Consider the following 19,321-nt stretch of genomic DNA (forward strand, 5'->3'; position numbering starts at 1 on the left):
ACATCATAGTCAAATATTATAAAATCAATAGGAAATATGAATTTGTCAACTTGTACCAATACATCTCAATTTTACATCCTGGATGAGTGATGGAACAGTTTGCCAGTTGAAGAGTCACAGTAGTAGGTTTTGCCTCTCCCATGCCTAACTTTTTATAGATCGACAGGGGATCAATTTAATGCTTTCTCTCCGGTCACACAACGTTTTTCCAATTTTCTGTCCTCGAATGGCTACTGGTATTGTGAAGCTGCTTGGATCTTTCATTTTCTCTTGTATTTTTTTGGTAAGAATCATACTTCATTTATTTGTTAAGCAAACTATTTCAAATTCACCTAGCCTGTGCTTCTTGGTGAGAATATTCTTAAAAAACATAACATAGCTAGGCATCTGTTCTAATGCTTCGACTAGTGGAATGTTGATATGCAATTGCTTAAGTACTTCAAGGAATTTCTTGAACTGCACATCCTGATTCTTCTTTTGCAGCCTTTTTGAACAAGTAGGCATAGGGATATATTCTGTTGGAGCAGCTCCTTGTTCCGATTACTTCAGCTTCTCAATTGCCTTGGACACGAATGCCCCAACAATATCTGTTTTGGGTGCCTCAACTTTTTCTTTTTCATTGCTCAGCTCTTCTCTCTTTAATCTTATATTCTGGGTGCCACTGTTGTTTTCCTCTCCTAACCGCTCAACACTGTTATTTGGAGTTACAACTAGTAACTCATCTTTGTATGTAGCTTCATCTTCTTTTTCTAATACCTCTGGTTCAGCTATTCTTTTACTATCCTCTACTGCTTGAGGAATGGCTAGAGGTAAGACTTTTCCCCTTCGCAACGTTAAAGTTTTGCATTGTTCCCTTCCATCTCTTTTTGGTTGTTAAGTTTCACTATGGAGCACTCCCCGTGGGCAACTTTTTAATTATGTTGCTAGCTGTCATAATTGCACCTCCATGTTTCTCAACGATGTTGTTTGACTCTACGCTATTGACTCCTTTTTTGCCATAAGTGCTTTAAACATGTCCTCCAACGTTATAGTTTGTGGTTGCTTTGGAACAGCCGCTTAATTCTGCCGAGAGAACCCTAGTGGATATTGCACTTTTTGCTAGTATGTTGGAGCATTAGTTGTTCTTGCGTTTTGTCGTGATTGATTTCCACCCCAGCTAAAATTGGGGTGATTTATGCAGGTCGAATTTTAGAAGTATTCTCATATACGTTGTTCCTGTTTGGTTGTGGTTTTCCTAAGTAAAACACTGATGCAGGGTTGCCAAGGCAATCCACGAAACGATCTTGTCCTTTGCAATATGGGCATGACACACTTTGCACACTATTTACCTTAGCTTTGGAAGCTCCAACGTCAGATTGAGTTATGTTCTTCATCACGATGTCTCTTAGCCTTGAAATTTTTTAATTCAAATCTGCTGCTACATCATCATCTGCTAATCTCTTGGGTGCCTTTACTGATGCAGCTCTTGATTTTGACCACTGGTGCTTATTGCTTTAAATTCTTTCCAGACTGTCAAAGGCTTCCTCATATGGCTTAGATAACAATGTTTCATTTGCTGAAGCATCAATCACAACCTTATTCAAACCGTTGTGATACGTTTCTATCTGAATACAGCGTCAAATGCCATGATGTTGGCAACTTTAGAGCAATCCCTTAAACCTTTCCCATGACTCATTTAACGACTCTCCAGGAAGTTGCTGGAAATTTTTGATATTATTCCAAAGTTCCAAATTCTTTGATGAAGGGAAATATTTCATCAGAAACTTCTCAGTTAAGTCATTCCATGAACTGATGGACTCAGCTGGCAAGGAGTCTAGCCATACTCCAACATTATCCCTCAATAAAATAGGGGAATGGCTTGAGTCGCATCACTTATCTGCTTACTCCTTCAACTTTAAATGAGTCTACTACTTGCATAAAAAATCGTAAGTGACGATGAGGATCTTCTGATGCATGTCTATGAAACGGCTCTACGGTCTACAGCATCTGGAATATAATCGGATTTAGCTCAAACTTGTCAACTTCGATATCAATATCAGCTATTACTGGGTTGATCTCGTAAAATTGTACAGCTGTATACTCTCTGATCTCCTGCTCTATGTCATCTACTAACAACACAGCATTCACACGAGGTATTGGGACAGATCTTCCCACTACAACCTTTGGTACTCTCTCTACTCTAAACTCTGGCAGATTTGGCGGGTTTGGTGGATTCATTTCGACATTTTCTCTATGTTGGATTCTCAGCTCGGTCCTTTTTCGTATGAATGTCCATTCAATTAAACTCGAATTCCAAGACAAGGAAACCGTTCATTCACTACACAAATCAACAAGAGAAAGATTTAGAGAGCTCTTTAAGCCTCGTATTCTAAATTGCTAAAATCAAAGTAAAAAAACTTAATCCTCAGCAACAGCACCAAAAACTTGTTGCTTGCTCACAACTCAAGTGAAAATCGGTGCAAGTGTACAAAAAAATGATCGGTTGTAGTATAAAAGCAAGGTCGTTTCCCCATGGATTACAAGTTTACTTTGAAATAATAAATCAAAATACAAAAAAGCAAGATAAAAGTAATTTGTTCAAACGGTATGAATATTGTAACTTAAATTGCTAAAAATAGTAAATGAGCAAACACAGAGATAATATGTGATATTGTGCTACGGAATCAAAAACAGAAAACAAACAGAATGCGTATATGAAGCGATATGAAGGAAATCGAGGGGGGTTCATTCTAATTCTTTGACTCACGACTAATTAGTGATTATCAAACTCAGAATGCTAAATACCCAAATAGACATGGCTCTCCCGAGCAACCCAAATATGCTTAAACCCAACTCCCGTTGTAGATCAAACACACATTACAAACAATTTATAGGTACGATAGGGTGATCCTCATTCTTGAATACTCATCATCTTACTACAAAGAGATAAATCTAACACAAATAGAAGCAATCATGCATCACAAGGTTTTCCTAAGCCTCAAATGAGCTAGCAAACTAATAATGTTGGCCAAACACAATCTGTAAGATGAAGGAATAATAACACTTCTATTAAATCTGCATTAAAAGCTATTATAACATCATCAGTCAAAGGCTACAACAAATTCATCCCCCCGCCCCCCGATAGCACACTTTGTGAGCTACATTTCATGAGATTTATATTGAAATTATTCGTTATTTTTCGTTTCTTCATGACAAATTTAAGCACATAAGATATATTTTGCATAAATAAAGTATCAAGAGGAAACGAGACATATTTAGGTCAAAATGAGAGAAAAATCAGAATCAAAGTGATCAAGATGAAATAACAACAAGATTTGAAGCCAAAAACCCGAGAAGATAGTGCCACGACGCTGGCCTAGAGCCTCGCGGCGCTACGAAGTTTAAATTTCGCATTTTGTGAATAGTGTAGCGCCATGGCACTGTATATAGCGCCATGGCGCTGCCGCGACAATCTTTTAAAAAAATAAGGTTTTGTAGGCGTCGAGATGGGAGAGTTTGGAATAGGTTTATTGGCAGTTTGCCTTTTTGGCCAATTTGGAGGGCAAGGAGACCCGTTGGAGAGCTTAGAAAAGTGATTTTCAAGACTTGGGATCGTGGAGGTCGCTTTGGGGACGGACGATTGACACGTCCAACATTGTTTCTTCTCATTTCCCTTGATTTTTCTAGTTTTTTTATGGAACTCTCATTGGGATTTTATTGTTTTACATCGAATATGAGTAGTTAAACCTCTTATCTTAGGGATTAATGCAGTCATTGAACTTTATGGATTGATTGTTTAATTCTTTTGATTGAATGATTATGAATGTTTTATTTATGTTTCTTTATGCTTAATATCTTTAACCTACTAGTTATAGATTGATTGATATTAGACTTGAAATCTTACGCTCGGGAGAGGTGGTTGAGAGTTAGAACTGGGATGCATAACTAAAGGGGTTCTAAGATCGGGAGATTTAGGAGTCCTTTAGAAGTCGTTCAAAGACTTGTTCAATAAATCCTTTACTTGTTATGAAAACTAGATTGTGATATTGATTTCTTAATTGGTGAGTAGAATTAGCTTGCACTCAGGAGAGGCAGTTGAGATTTGAGAGTTCTTGGCCTATAGAATATATAATTCGTTCAATCTTGAGTAATTGATTAATCGGTTCATAGATTCGATAGGTGAAATCAACTCTATAGGACCATTCTCCCCATTGTTTTTATCTTTGTTATTGCATGTTTATTTGCTTTGTTTATATTCTCCGGTTTGATTTTGATTCTTTAAATAAATTTGAGCTTTTGTATCTGTGGTACTTGAGTGATCTAGAAATCCAATCCAGAGGACGATATCAGTATTGACTTACCACTTTATTAAAACTTGTTCCGCAAACTTGCAGTAAGCAATTTCTGCTACAAGTTTTTGGCACCATTGTTGGGGATTGACAATTATTTAGTTTTACTTGATATCATGGAGAACTTGCTTGGTCTTAATTTAGAGTTTTTTTTATATATTTTCTGTATCTTTATCTTTTAAAATTTTAGTTTTTATGTATTGTTTTCCTAGGTGTTTGGTTGAATGGTATACGCCATTATGTGAATCATGTTTTTTTATAATTACAAGTGGCCTTATGAGGAGTCTTCAACCACCCAATAGCCACCACTATCATTTAATTCTTACTATTTCATTTACCCCGCTTATGACCATGAGAATTCTTATGTTAATTATGGGTGTTTTCAGGGAAGTCAAGTGCCTAATTATTATCATTCTGATTATATGAGATATGGAAATTCTTTGTATGGTGACAATGAAGGTACTTGGAGCCAAAATTATCCCAATCAGGGTGAGGAAAATTCGCCCCTTGAAGATTTATTGTGAGAATATACTTTGAAATGTAGAATTAAAAATCTTTGTGCAGAAGAATCAGAAAGCACGAATAGGATAAAGGGCAAAGTGGATAAAATAGAGGCCACAATTGAAGAAAACGGAGCTGCTATAAACCGTTTGGAAATACAACTTAGCCAGATAGTTGATTCAATTAAAGCTCTTCATGAGCAAAATTTTGTCCATACCACTGAGGCAGAAACTTGTAAAGTTGTATGCATTGATAGTAGGGATGAATTGGAGAACTTTGAGCAGGCAGAAACCTGTGAAGCTATTTGCATTGATAATGTGATTAAGTTGGAAAATTTTAAGCAACACCAAAAAATATAGTTTTGTGAGATAAAGAAAGAACATGAGCCTAATTTGGAAGAGGAAATTCAAGTGATAAAGGAAGAGGCTGAAAAGTCTACTCCTATTTTATCATTTGAAAATTCTCTTAATTCTCATCTTTTATTTCTTTATGCTGGAGAGTCTTGTAAGTATAATTTTACTTTATTCTTCTTTAAGTTTCCTAATTTATATTATAAAATTTTATCTCTTTCAAGTGCCCATGAAAAGCAAATGAGCCTACTAGAGCTATTAGAATACATCGATTCAAGAAAAAAGGGGCCAAAGAAAATTGGGGAGTTTTATACACCTTAAGAAAAATAAAATAAAAGAGAAACACGTCTAGCTACAGATGTTAAATAAAGCGCTTTTTGGGAGGCAACCCAAAATTTTTTTTAGTTTGTTTTTGTTTTTATGTTATCTTAGTTTCTTTAGATTTATTTTTCTCATTATCTTTTATGTTTCATACAGGCTTAATATAGATTTTGGCGGTGTGTCTAGACGTCTTGGCACTATGTAAAATTGATATTAAATTCATGGCAGTATTGTTCTTTCCCCTTTTCATTTTCTTTGTCCTCGTTATGTACTTTATACGTATATTTTTGTTACATTGAGGACAATGTAATTTTTAAGTTTGGGGGCATTTGTTGTATTTTGACTTGATTAGGGATAGTCTATCATCTTTATGGATATTATGTTGCATATTTTGTTGTGCTATTTATACCTTTCAATGTAATCGTTAAGTTTGAGGGTAAAGATTTTTGTCATTTTTTTCATGCTTTTGACTCAGTATGTATCATGATTCATATGTGCTGATTTTTCCTTTTGAAACTTTGAATCTTGATTGATACCCTTGAATACTTTGTAAGTTATGAACACATCTTGGGTTTGATATCTTATGCATAAATGAGATAAACATGATTGATTTTCTTTTATAAATTACATGATGGTATCTCATTTATTTCCTGGTTGAAAAATGCATTTGACTTGATACAGTTTACACACCCAAGTGAGTTGTTTGAGCCTATGAGCAACCTCTTATATTTGCTTAATTTATTTTCATTATTGTGTGTGATCGAATATGACATGATTATTCTAAAACTTGCCTATGAATACATTCTGTGACCGCTTATTTGTATTGATGCTTTAATATGACAAAGGCAATTTAGGCTTACGCAAATTTGAGACTTCTAAAGAACCTAACTTGTTATATTTTACTTTAGAGAGCCATATTTGAGCCTAATTTCCCATTATTTTTCTTTGATTGAACACATTTATTAACCCTGAGGCATGTTTCGAATATTATCCTCCATACTTTTTTATCAGTGTCAAGACAAGGGAGGAAAAGTTGCATGATCTAATTTGTTTCGATTCAAGCCAAATTTGTAAGCTAAAAAAAAAGGAAGAAGAAAAAGAAGATGAAGAAGAAAAAAAAAAGAGAAACGAAGTATGGTTGAAAAGAAAATGAATATATATATATATATATATATATATATATATATATATGTATGTATTGTATATAAGGGTGCATTATTCTTTGTTGAGTGTTGTAGATAAATCATTTGGAGAACTTATCTTTCAAGGAGTAATAGATTCTTGTATTTCTCAAGCAGTATTAGTGTTCGATGGTACATTATATTCATTTTTCATTGGCTTTAGTATGTTATGTTGTTAGCATGCAATCTAATATCTCATTTGTCTTGATTTTGAGCCTCTTAAATTCCTATTACCTCACCTTTACCTAAGCTTTGTTACAACCTTTATAAAGTCCCTTTGATTTTGTGCATCTAATTTATCTTTAAGTGAGGAGATTTGATTCATTTGCAAGCCTATGGTAATAACATGCTTTGTTTTGATTTTGAGAGTAAAAACACCCTAAAAATGCTTTGAGAGATTTGAGTGAAAATCTATGAGGGTGTTAAGTCTTTTGCATTTGATTTCAATGAGTTAATGAGATGCTTGAATTTTTTAAAAGAAATTATATCCTACCATTGCTTATTCTCTTGATTGTCATTTTGATTCACATCTCATAGATGTGTGATTAACTTTACTTATATTATTGGTTATTCAAAAAGATGAAAAGGGATTAGAAAGGAGATTATTTCAGTATGTTGAGTTAAGATATAATTTTGGATAAGCATGATTTAGGTGGGGGAGAATTTGATAAGATGAGATTTACACCCTTTAACTTTTCTGTGGTACTTGAGTGATCTAGAAACTCAATCCATAGGACGATATCGGTATTGACTTACCACTTTATTAAAACTTGACTCGTACACTTACGGTAAGCAATTTCTACTACATTCCCCCCTCCCCCGAAGGTGGAGTTTAGTTTATGCTAAAAGAAAAGAAAACAATGGGTATAAGAGAAAGGGGGTTCCATCAAGCAAGAGAGCTTTAGAAATGGTGAAGAATCCTCCAACTCAGCAATGACACAAGTTTCAGCTCCCCTTTTCAGCTTTTTCTTTGATGAAATAAATAAGGAATGATCTTTGAAATCAATGTCCTAAAATGATTCTTTGTTCTGCCTCTCTTCTTTTGTGGTTGGGTCATAATCTTTTTTTTATATCGGATCCATAAAATTAGGGCAACACTTGAAAGCTGTACGGACATAATAAAAACTGGTGCAATCAGTTAATATGCAGTCACATGTGCTAGAGCATCCGATAGATTCCACAGGCTCCCGCATCGAAGCTCTTTCATTCAGGCTTCAGCATCGTCAGCATCAGTCTTTGCAACACTCAGCTTAGTCATCCCAAATTCTATGATTCTTATCCAAAATATCATAAATTAAGCTCAACTTCAATCAAATTGTAGATATTGAGAATTCTAACAGCTCAGGTCCCTAGCTTGCTATTTTCTATTTTTTTCTAGCTATTTTAACAAGGACCCTCACATTTGTACACCAAAATTACCCAAATTAAGCCACAAAAATACTCTTTTATAGAGCGTTATTAGATAATCGGTCCTTACGAAGAGGAGTGAGAGTTATTCTACACAACCACCGTAATCAAATTGTGGCGACGTTTATGTCTACCCAAAATCAGTTGGATCCAATCTCTCAAAACTGCTTGCAATCCAAAACGGAGTTTGGTTGGCCGAGAGGATGCAATTACAGAAGGTCCAAATTGAATCGGATTCTTGAGAAGCGATTGAGGCGCTGAGTGACGAATTGGGATAATGAGATTGGTACATGGGTCCATGATATTCATCAATTTGTCGACTCTTTCACTTTGATTTCATTTTTGCATCGCTATGAATGGATTGAATCCCACAGCGGAAGCATGTGAATGCTTGTGCTTCGATTATGTTTTAGGAAGAACTACAAATAAAAACAAATAAGCAACAAAAGGAAAGATACACTACCTTTGAAGATCGTTCTTCAACAATAGCACCAACTCCACTAAAAATCATTCCGTGCTATTCTCTTGGCAAGGACTAGTTTGTGGGAACCTTCTTTTGAAAGTGAAGAAATTCTGTTTTTGAGAGAGAGCTATTTGAGAGAGATTGTTCAACCTTTGAACAAAATCCACCACTCTCATTTTATAGAGAGTGAGGAGTTGGGTGGAAGCAACCTTCTCACCCACCAATTTCCCACCTCCTTGCATTATTTAATTAAATTCAAATTAATTTAATTTTAATTTAATTAATTAATTAATCAATTATTAAACTAATTAAATCTCATATATTTAATTAAAGCTTTATTTTAATCATATTCAAATGTATATCTCTCTCATAACCTACCGTTTTAATGTGAATCTTACTCACATTAATTTTAACCTATATTATAATGTATCTATATGCATTCTATTAATGGTATCTTATACAATTAACCTACATCTCCTTAAATAAGTTGAATCACACAAATTCTTTCACAAGTCTTGATCCTTGTTTTACCCTCATTGAGCTAGCGGGGGAACCTAATAGACCTACAAATTAGAGGCTCCAACGATACGAGATTAAATGATTAAACTCATTAACCAAAATAACCAAGATTCGTTAACTTTGGGTCACTCCACTAAAAACCCACAGCTGCATTCTTCGCACTGTAGAATATTTTGCACCCATGAATATTGACCATTAACGATAAGTCAATCCTTCACGGGTGTTCTTAACTTCAGATGGGTCAAATTACCGTTTTAACGAACAACTTGTTTATGGTCCAACCATTAAATAGAAGTCCCTCTCGAGCCAATGGGAGGGTGGGGCCCTTGTTCAAGTTCCAAAGTCAGCACTTAAAGGAACACCCATCTACTTCCCCTAAAGTCGAAAAGAAGTGAATTTCATCTTGTGTAGTTATGTTTTCAGCTCCCCACTTGGTCTCCTCCCCAAAATAGTAGGAATATTGAGTTGGCGACCCAGGCTACTCTCACCCATTCAAATCAAAGGACGGTCCCTTATAAGCAGGACCATAACTCATTCATGATTAATATTGAGTTACCTAGTCTTTCTATGAAATAATAATTTAATAGTTAATGGTGTTACAACTAAAGATTAATTATTTCGGGGTTTGATCTTATACAAACTCATTAGATATGATACCCACACTCGCATATCTCCATATGAACGATTTGGATTAAGTCATTTGTAACTATTACAAAGTGGGTCGTATCCATAGTGTTACCAAGATAAGGTACCCAATCTTACCCATATACTATAGATCATTTAGAATATTACTGTAATATTCTAAATGGTCTATAGAATATCTAGTTTATATTAATTTTATATTGTATATCAAATGTATACCTAATATATCAGTTATATACTGTTTAAGTTACATGACATAATCTCGTATGTTAGTTTATTGGATTTGGATTAATGCAATTCTAAAAGAAACTTCAATAACAACTTTATTGATTAAATATTTGTTTTACATTTACGAACCACGAGTTTAAGGCATAAAATCCAACATGCTGGAGGTAGGGAAATGCCTCAACATATCTTCTAGCTAAGAATGTGTTTGAGATAACGTCTTCGGAAGACTGTTTTAGAAACTTATTTATACAAATGTATAAAATTTTCTAATTTTACACTTTTAGACTTCTGCATGTAGGATTTTATTTTAATACTGATTTTACCCTTATTTATTGTATTTACATTTATTATAGTTATTTGTTTTTTTTAAATATAAAAGATTTAACTCCATCAATTATTATCATAATCATTTAATTATTGTGGACCCCATACAAATTTTCAACACTAATCCCTTAATTCACGGCTTCAAAACCTTAATTCACTCGTTCAAAAAGATTGATTCTCTTGATTTACTAATATTATTAATTACAAAAATATCCAGTCAAAGATTGATTCATATTTATTCAATCTTAGTTGAATTTCAATCACTATATCCATGAAATTTATAAGACAGGGTAGTAAGAATAACATATTGAATATAAAATATATCCGGTATAACATAGCTGTGAGATATTATGACTAAACTTTTTTAGATAAAAAATTTATCCAGATATAATCTAAATCTCATATAAACTTCGATATCTTACAACTATCTCCTTTAGTTATTGGTCTAATTCAAACTAGTTAATACTAAAACACTAAAACAACTTGTAATTTAATTTTGTATTCAACTGATGATAAAGTAAGATCCCATAACATTGAGTGTAAAATCACTGTTAGCAACTCCAACTACAACCCTCGGATATATCCGAATATAAACAAATTCCATATAAACTTCCTTATATCCCCATATATACAATAGTTCATACGAAATCAGAAATTGAAAACAACCGTTGGAGACTACTTGGGCATGGAAAGAACATTGAAAGGGTTTAACAGTACAAAAAAAAAATAGGGTTTTCAACATTGTTCAAATCTGAAAGAGAAAAATATTAGGATATATTGGAATGCAAACATTTCGATCGGGATAAACGGAGACGAACTGCTCTAGCGGCCATAGAGGAAGGCAGGCAGAAACGACCGGAGAAGAAGAACGGACGGAAATCTTCTTTCAAACGAGATAAACGAAGACGAAATGCTCTGGTGACGGAGAAAAACGGAGGCGGCTGGAGAGGAAGGCAGACAGAGACCGCCGGAGAAGAAGAACGGACGGTCGGAGGAAGAAGAACGGTTAGAGGAAGAGGTTTCGAAAATGGATGATTTTTGGGATTTTTGAGGTTTTTGTTTTTTTTTTATTTTGGAAAGTGTAATTAAGCACATTTTAAGAGATTTAAATTTTAACCTCTCAATTTACCAATTCTGGATTTTAAAAATTATTTTTAGGTGCATCTTAAGGATATACTAGTAATTGGGTATCATTTTATTTAGGATTGTTTGATGACAAAAGTATAAATTTTATATATTTCAATCCTTTTATGTAATTATGGTTTCTGAATAGACTATCAATCTACTAAATCCAATGTGTTTCTTGTGTTATGCCCCATTTTGTGGACTCATGATTTCCCGTTTGGTTTATTGAGGGGGTGGAAGATGATGTTGTGTCTTTTTCAGCCGGGTCATGTCATCATCTTTAATTCTCTTTAATGAAGTATTTATTTTCTTAAGAAAAAAAAAACCGATAAATGGGTAAAGGGTGACTAAGGGAAGCACTAGAATTTCCCAGCAAAGAGTTGTTTGAGTCACCCTTAATTTTGAGTCCAACCTTAGCACATTAGCAATAAACCGAAAAGCAATAAACTGGCCCAATTAAACAGATTAGGCCCAATTAACCATTGACTTAACAAAATCAAATTGCTAAAAAAGATAAATTGAAAATCAATAGATCTAACATTCAACCTTTTGAAAGCATATGTTTTAAAGTCTAAAACTGTGTGATAATGACCATTATTGACAATTATTTTGAGCAAATCTGTTAATAATTCACATCCCAATAGCACATAACTACCTATAACCTAAATTCCGATGACCTATTTATGATATAACCTATAAGTCGACACAACTCACAATCTCATGTGATGTTAGGTTGATTCGTGTGGTGGAGGGAATGGAGCTAATTAATCGGGGCCAAGGGGCGCCCCTTGCCCCTTTTCACTTTTTATAACATACAAACACATACATGTTTCCATACTTCTTATTTAATTCAAATTTGGACCACATCAACCTTTCTCTCATTATTGGATCAAACCTTGTCTTATCACTTAATTTATTGAACACCTTTTTCTTTGTGGATATCTAAAATGGTTTTTTTTTTTTCATTCCTAGATTTTCTTAATATGAACTTACAACGAAATTTATGCATTATTTTTAATCTTAAAATTCATAGGTATAAGTATTTGTAATTGGTTTTTGAGAATATATTAAAAAAAATTAAATTTACTCTAATGTGGTAATTTAACATGGTATATAAAGTGTAGAAGATCTTACATTATTCATATGCAATCAAAAGGAGGAGTTGTTAAGTTCAACTATGACAAATCAGTTTGTTTCTTATTTTTTATCAAGTTGATGCATGTTTAGTCTGTTAGTTTAAGCGTCTGGATAATTTATTTCAAATGTCTTGTACTTGCATCAAAAAGAAGAGTTTTGAAAAAAGAAGCAAATTCAAACGTAATGGGATTTCTAATCTGGAATCAAAAGGTTAGTGCTGTATTCTACTCTTTTCTAATGTACATTTTACTTAATTTCATTATTTAGACTTTGTAATTTGGTTTGCTTGGCCTCATAATGGAAGCCTAGGATGAAGTTTGGGAAATACAATTAATTATTAGGAAAGGAGTGAACAAACCAATCTCGATTTGATAACTAAAAATAGTTCTCATGGAATGAATTATTTGGACTCCAAGAGATAGATAAACTTATACATACTGAGGGCCTTATTAGGCTACAAAGAGAAATAAGGAAAGAACAACCAAACTAATGAGAAGGAAAGCAGATTTGGGCAATAATTATTGCCCAAGAATATACCAACAGTAACTTCTTTCTTAAGAGAGTGAAACCTGCTATAAGGAAAATGGGGCTGAAGTAAATGTTATTTAGAAAAGGAAATAGCAGTCTTTTTATGGACAAGGATATTAAGCTGTAATTGAGGTAATTTGACAAGAATTTGCTGCTGATTTATTGTTTTCTATTGCTTCCTAGGATGGTGAATTTGATGGCTTATTTAGAGCTTTTTCTGTAGCTGCCCAGGATGGTGAATTGACTACTAAGATTAGATGCTGATATGGCAAATTTGCTGAGGTGGTAGGATCTCTTATATCCTTCCTCAAACTAGACTGTTGCAAAGCTTGAACTCTTCTATAATTCACGAAAGCAAGTCTTGGTCAACGGTTCCGTAAAAATATCAGCCAACTACTTATTGGATGGAACATATCATGTAATGAGGGATCCACTTGCTACCTTTTCTCGAACAAAATGATAATCTAGTTCAATGTGTTTGGTTCTTGCATGGAGTACCAGATTCATAGTCATGTAGATAACATTAAGGTTGTCACAGAATAGTTCAGGTGTGTGATAGATAGGTACGTTGAGGTCACGAAACAAGAAGGTTATCCTGTAAGTTCAGCACTACCACTTGCATGCCATGACTTGATACTCAGCTTCTCCACTTGATCTCGCCATGTTGACAAGCTCGATTAACAGCTTGAGAAAGGTATGGACGAGTGGGTTAGGTACTACAAGGAGCAAACAATGCTACAGTAGGTTTGAGCGCCTGCTGGATTATTATCAAAAGAGTGATAAAAAATAGTAATAGTCATTGGAGTACTGATCTTTGAGGCATCCAACGTATGGTCTTTTAGAAGAATCTCGCTGTCATATCTGCTTTGACAAAGAAATAAACATTGAGAAGTTCTAAGTACTTCAATCCCTAGAAAGTAATGGAAAGGACCAAGGTCTTTTAGAGCAAATTCATTTCCAAGAGTGGTAAAGAGTTTTTTAATTTCAGTTGGTTTATTACCGGTGAGAATAGTGTCATTAACACATATGAGTATGAGTATGAGGGTGGTGACGTTGTTTTGTTTGAAGAAGATAAGGGATGGTTGATAGTGACCATAACTAAAGCCAAATTCATAAGATAGTTAGAGAATCTCTCAAACCAAGCTCAAGAAGCTTATTTTAGCCCAAAAGGGACTTGTATAGTTTGCAAATATGGTTTGGAAAGGAGGAACTTTGGAGACCGAAGGGTTGTGCCATAAAGCCTTCTTCTCCAAGGATACCATGAAGAAAGGCATTTTTGGCACAGCCTGATGTAACTGTAATGCTAAGGATTAATCTGATAGTAGATTGCTTAACAATGGGGCTAAATGTTTTAGGGTAGTCAATTCCCTCTATTTGGGAGTAACCTTGAGCCACTAAACGGGTTTTATATCTATCTGTTGAGTTATTCTCTTTGAGTTTGGTTTTGAAGATCCATTTCGATCCTATGATCATGTTTGTTTGAAAAGAGACAAGTTCCCCGTGTCATTCTTGTGAAGGGCATTCATTCTTCCTTCATGACATTATTACAGTGAGGGATTCTAAGGGCTGATTTGTAGGTTTTTGGCTCACTAATTTGTGTTGTAGCAAGGAAAGATTGAGGTTGAATTTTTAGGGATTCTTTCACTTCTGGTGATCATAGGGTAGATATTTTGATATGGTTGAGTTAAGAGTGGAAAATGAGGCTGAAGTGAATGCTATTTAAAAAAAGGTAATAGCAGTTTTTGTATGGACAAGGATATTAAGCTATAATTGAGATAATTTGACAAGAATTTATGGCTGTAATTGGATATTAAGATTTTTATGGGGCTGCAGCATGCCACCATAAAAATCTATACACATGATGCAAACACGCTACAAACCCAGAAACGCTGCATATGATGTTAGAATTTAAGCTAGATTCATTTCTATACACATGCATGAATCCCTAGATACATGAATTGTTAGTTTCATGTAAGATAATGTATTAAGATACATGAATAGTATGTATACATGTATCCATTTATTTTGTGTCTTTTAGATGTGTCTCTTGGATGTTATATAAAGGGATCATTTCCCTCATTTGTAATCAAGCAAGAAAGAAGCAAATTGAAGCATTTCAATCAAGAAAGAAAAGAGAACAATATTCTTCTCTTGTATGTTCTTTGAGTTTAATAAGAGAACAAAATTCTTCTCTTTAAAGTTGGTGAGTTTTAGAGTAAATTCTAGTGAGGGCTTATCAACGTTTCCAACAAAGTGGTATCAGAGCCAAGTTCAAAAGATGTCATCCAACAACATGTTGCAGCCTCAACTTCCTCGTTTTGAAGGAAAGAACTATAGACGGTGGAGTCAACAAATGAAGGTTCTTTATGGATCTCAAGAGCTTTGGGATATTGTTGATAGAGGATATTCGGAGCCAGAAGGTGAGGATGGTCTTTCACAACAACAACTCAACGAGTTGAGAGATTCTAGAAAGAAAGACGAAAAGGCGTTGTTTTTTATCTACCAAGCTGTCGATGAAAATATCTTTGAAAGAATTTCAGGAGTCTCAACTGCTAAAGCAGCATGGGATGAATTGCAAAGTTTGTATGAAGGAGAGGAAAAGGTAAAAATGGTAAGATTGCAAGCACTTCGAGCTGAATTTGATACCATTAGAATGAAAGAAGCTGAAACTGTTGAAGAATTTTTCAATCGTGTTCTCTCTATTGTTAATCAATTGAGATCAAATGGAGATGCAATTGAAGATCAAAGAGTGGTAGAAAAGATCCTTAGAAGCATGACCAGAAGATATGAGCACATTGTAGTAGCAATTGAAGAGTCCAAAGATTTGTCAACACTCTCCATAAATAGCTTGATGGGATCTCTCCAATCTCATGAGCTTAGATTGAAGCGGTTTGATTCTACTCCTTCAGAAGAAGCTTTTCATATGCAAACTTCTTCTAGAGGGAGATTTAATGGAAGAAGAGGTGGACGCAGTGGTCGAGGAAATGGAAGGTCTAATGACTTTAAAAGTTTTGAGTCAGAGAGAAGAGATAATCAAACTTCTTCAAATAGAGGAAGGGGAAGAAGTTCCAGCAGAGGAAGAAGTAGAGGTAGAGGTCGTGGAGATTTTTCTCACATACAATGCTTCAATTGTGGACGCTACAGACATTTTGAAGCAGACTGTTGGTCTAAAAAGACCAATTCTAATCAGGTAGAGACCACTCTGATGCATGAACAACAAAATGATGATCAAAGCCTTCTTTTCCTCACATTTAATGTCCAAGAAACAAATACTGAAGATATATGGTATCTTGATAGTGGTTGCAGTAACCACATGATAGGAAGAAAGGATATTTTCGTAACTTTGGATGAATCTCTTCAAAATGAAGTGAAGACAGGTGACAACAAGAAGCTCGCAGTAAATGGAAAAGGAGATATTATCGTGAAGACAAAGAATGGAGCAAAAAGAATCACTGATGTGTATTATGTTCCAGGACTCAAACACAATCTTTTAAGTGTTGGGCAGCTTCTATTGAAGGGACATAATGTTGTCTTCAAAGATAGCATATGCGAGATAAGAGCCAAGAATGGAAGTCTCATAACAATGGTACACATGACTCACAACAAAATGTTTCCAATCAAAATGTATTATGAGAAGCTTCTTTGTTTTGAGACTTTAGTAAAAGACTCTTCATGGCTTTGGCATTATCGGTATGGGCACCTGAGTTTTGACACTTTGTCTAACATGTGTCAACAACATATGGTGAGAGGAATGCCAAATATTAAAAGGGAAGATCAACTTTGTGAAGCATGTATTTTGGGAAAGCATCATCGAAATCCATTTCCGACAGGAAGTTCTTGGAGAGCATCAAAATCTCTCGAGCTAGTCCATATAGACTTATGTGGACCCATGCGAACTACTACGTTTGGAGGTAATCGTTATTTTCTCACATTTATTGATGACTATAGTCGGAAGACATGGATTTACCTGTTAAAAGAAAAAAGTTCTACTTTCGAGTATTTCAAAACATTCAAGGCAATGGTGGAAAATGAAAGCAACTTAAAATTGAAGATGTTGCATTCTGATCGTGGAGGAGAATATATTGCTTTTGAAGATTTTTTTAAGGAAAATGGAATCAAGCATCAAAAGACTGTTCGAAGAACTCCTCAACAAAACGGTGTTGCAGAGAGAAAGAACAGAATAATAATGGAGCTTGCAAGAAGTATGTTGAAGGCCAAGAATCTTCCAAATGAATTTTGGGGAGATGCGGTGACATGTGCTGTTTATCTCTTGAATCGTGCTTCAACCAAAAGTGTTCAAAGCCTTACTCCTCAAGAAGCATGGAGCAGATTAAAGCTAACTGTTAGTCACCTAAGAGTATTTGGCTACATTTCTTATTCTCATGTTTCAAATGAAAAAAGAGGTAAGCTCGATGATAAATCAGAAAAATGCATTTTTGTCGGGTACAGTGAGAACTCCAAGGCTTATAGATTATTCAATCCTATAAGTAAGAAAATCATTATCAGCCGAGATGTAAAATTCAGTGAAGCAGAATTTTGGAGATGGGATGCAACAAATGGAAACCATAATCCATTACTTGTTGACATGAATGACAAAGGAGATGTTCAAGACTTGGAGCTTGAAGAGACTCAACCAGCAGCTTCATCTTCATCTCTACCTTCCACAAGTGATGAATCAACTCCACCAAGGAAGATGAGGAATATTCAAGAGATCTATAATGCTTCAAGAAGAATACCTGAAGATGAACATGTTGATTTTGCTTTATTTGCAGATGTTGATCCTATATACTTTGAGGAAGCAATTCAAGATGAAAAATGGAAGGTTGCAATGGATCAAGAGATTGATGCAATAAGAAGAAATAAGACATGGGAGTTAGTCAATCTACCGGAAGAAAAGCTCTTAGAGTCAAATGGGTCTACGAAGCTGAAGCAAAATGGCGAAGTTGAGAAATACAAGGCAAGACTTGTCGTTAAAGGGTACAAGCAAAAGTATGGTGTGGATTATGAAGAAATTTTTGCACCTGTGACCCGCTTGGAAACTCTTCGATTGATTCTAGCTCTTGCAGCACAAAATGACTGGAAAGTACATCAAATGGATGTCAAGTCAGCTTTTCTAAATGGGTACTTGGAGGAAGAGATATATATTGAGCAACCTCCAGGTTTTGTAAAGAATGGAGACGAGGACAAGGTATGTCGATTGAAGAAAGCATTGTACGGGTTAAAGCAAGCACCAAGAACCTGGTACAATCGTATTGATAGTTTCTTCCTGAAGAATGATTTCAAAAGATGTCCATATGAACATGCTCTCTACACCAAAGAGGACAAGAATGGTAATTTCTTGATCATTTGTTTATACGTTGATGATTTGATATTTTCGGGAACTTCAACAATGATGCTTGAAGAGTTCAAAGAGAGCATGAAGAAAGAATTTGAGATGACTGATATGGGCTTGCTTCATTACTTTCTTGGTATCGAAGTAAAGCAAAGTGATACTGGGATTAATGTTTCCCAAAAGAAGTATGCGAAGGATTTGTTGTTCAAGTTTAAAATGGAGAATGCTTATCCTGCCAGTACTCCTATGGAAGTAGGTTTGAAATTGAGCAAGCATGATGAAAGTGAAGATTTTGATGCCACCATCTATAGAAGTCTCGTTGGAAGTTTAATGTATTTAACAACAACTAGACCTGATCTTATGTTCTCAGTCAGTTTATTGAGTAGATTTATGGCATCACCAAAGAAAATTCATTGGGAAGCTGGAAAAAGAGTTCATCGATATGTTCATGGAACTATTAATCATGGAATTCACTATAAGAAAAACATTGATAATGTTCTTGTTGGATATAGTGATAGTGATTGGGGAGGAAATATTGATGATTATAAAAGTACTTCTGGATATGTGTTTAGTATTGGTTATGGAGCAGTTTCATGGGCATCAAAGAAGCAGGATGTTGTAGCGTTGTCAACAACTGAAGCTGAATACATCTCTTTATCCACAGCCAGTTGTCAAGCACTTTGGTTGAGAAACGTGCTACATGAATTGAAGTGTCCTCAAGAAAAAGGGACCATCATGTTTTGTGATAATACCTCATCAATTGCTCTTTCGAAGAATCCAGTTTTTCATGGAAGGAGTAAACATATAAAGATCAAATATCATTTCATCAGAGAATTGATCAAAGATGGGGAAGTATGCATCAAGCATTGCAAAACACAAGATCAAGTTGCAGATATATTTACAAAAGCATTGAAGACAGACTTGTTCTTGAAAAT

At 34.7% G+C, this 19,321-nt stretch overlaps 1 non-coding gene across 1 annotated transcript; it reads left to right on the forward strand.

The window, feature by feature from the left end:
- The first annotated feature begins 1,620 nt into the window (after positions 1-1,620).
- On the forward strand, positions 1,621-1,727 carry LOC148211951 (small nucleolar RNA R71). Its single transcript, XR_015790628.1, has one exon. It is a non-coding gene; the product is annotated as a small nucleolar RNA R71 (small nucleolar RNA).
- Positions 1,728-19,321: the final 17,594 nt, after the last annotated feature.

The sequence above is a fragment of the Momordica charantia genome (assembly GCF_013281855.1).
Source record: "Momordica charantia cultivar OHB3-1 chromosome 4 unlocalized genomic scaffold, Mcharantia_2.0 BLBB01000004.1, whole genome shotgun sequence".
NCBI lineage: Eukaryota > Viridiplantae > Streptophyta > Magnoliopsida > Cucurbitales > Cucurbitaceae > Momordica > Momordica charantia.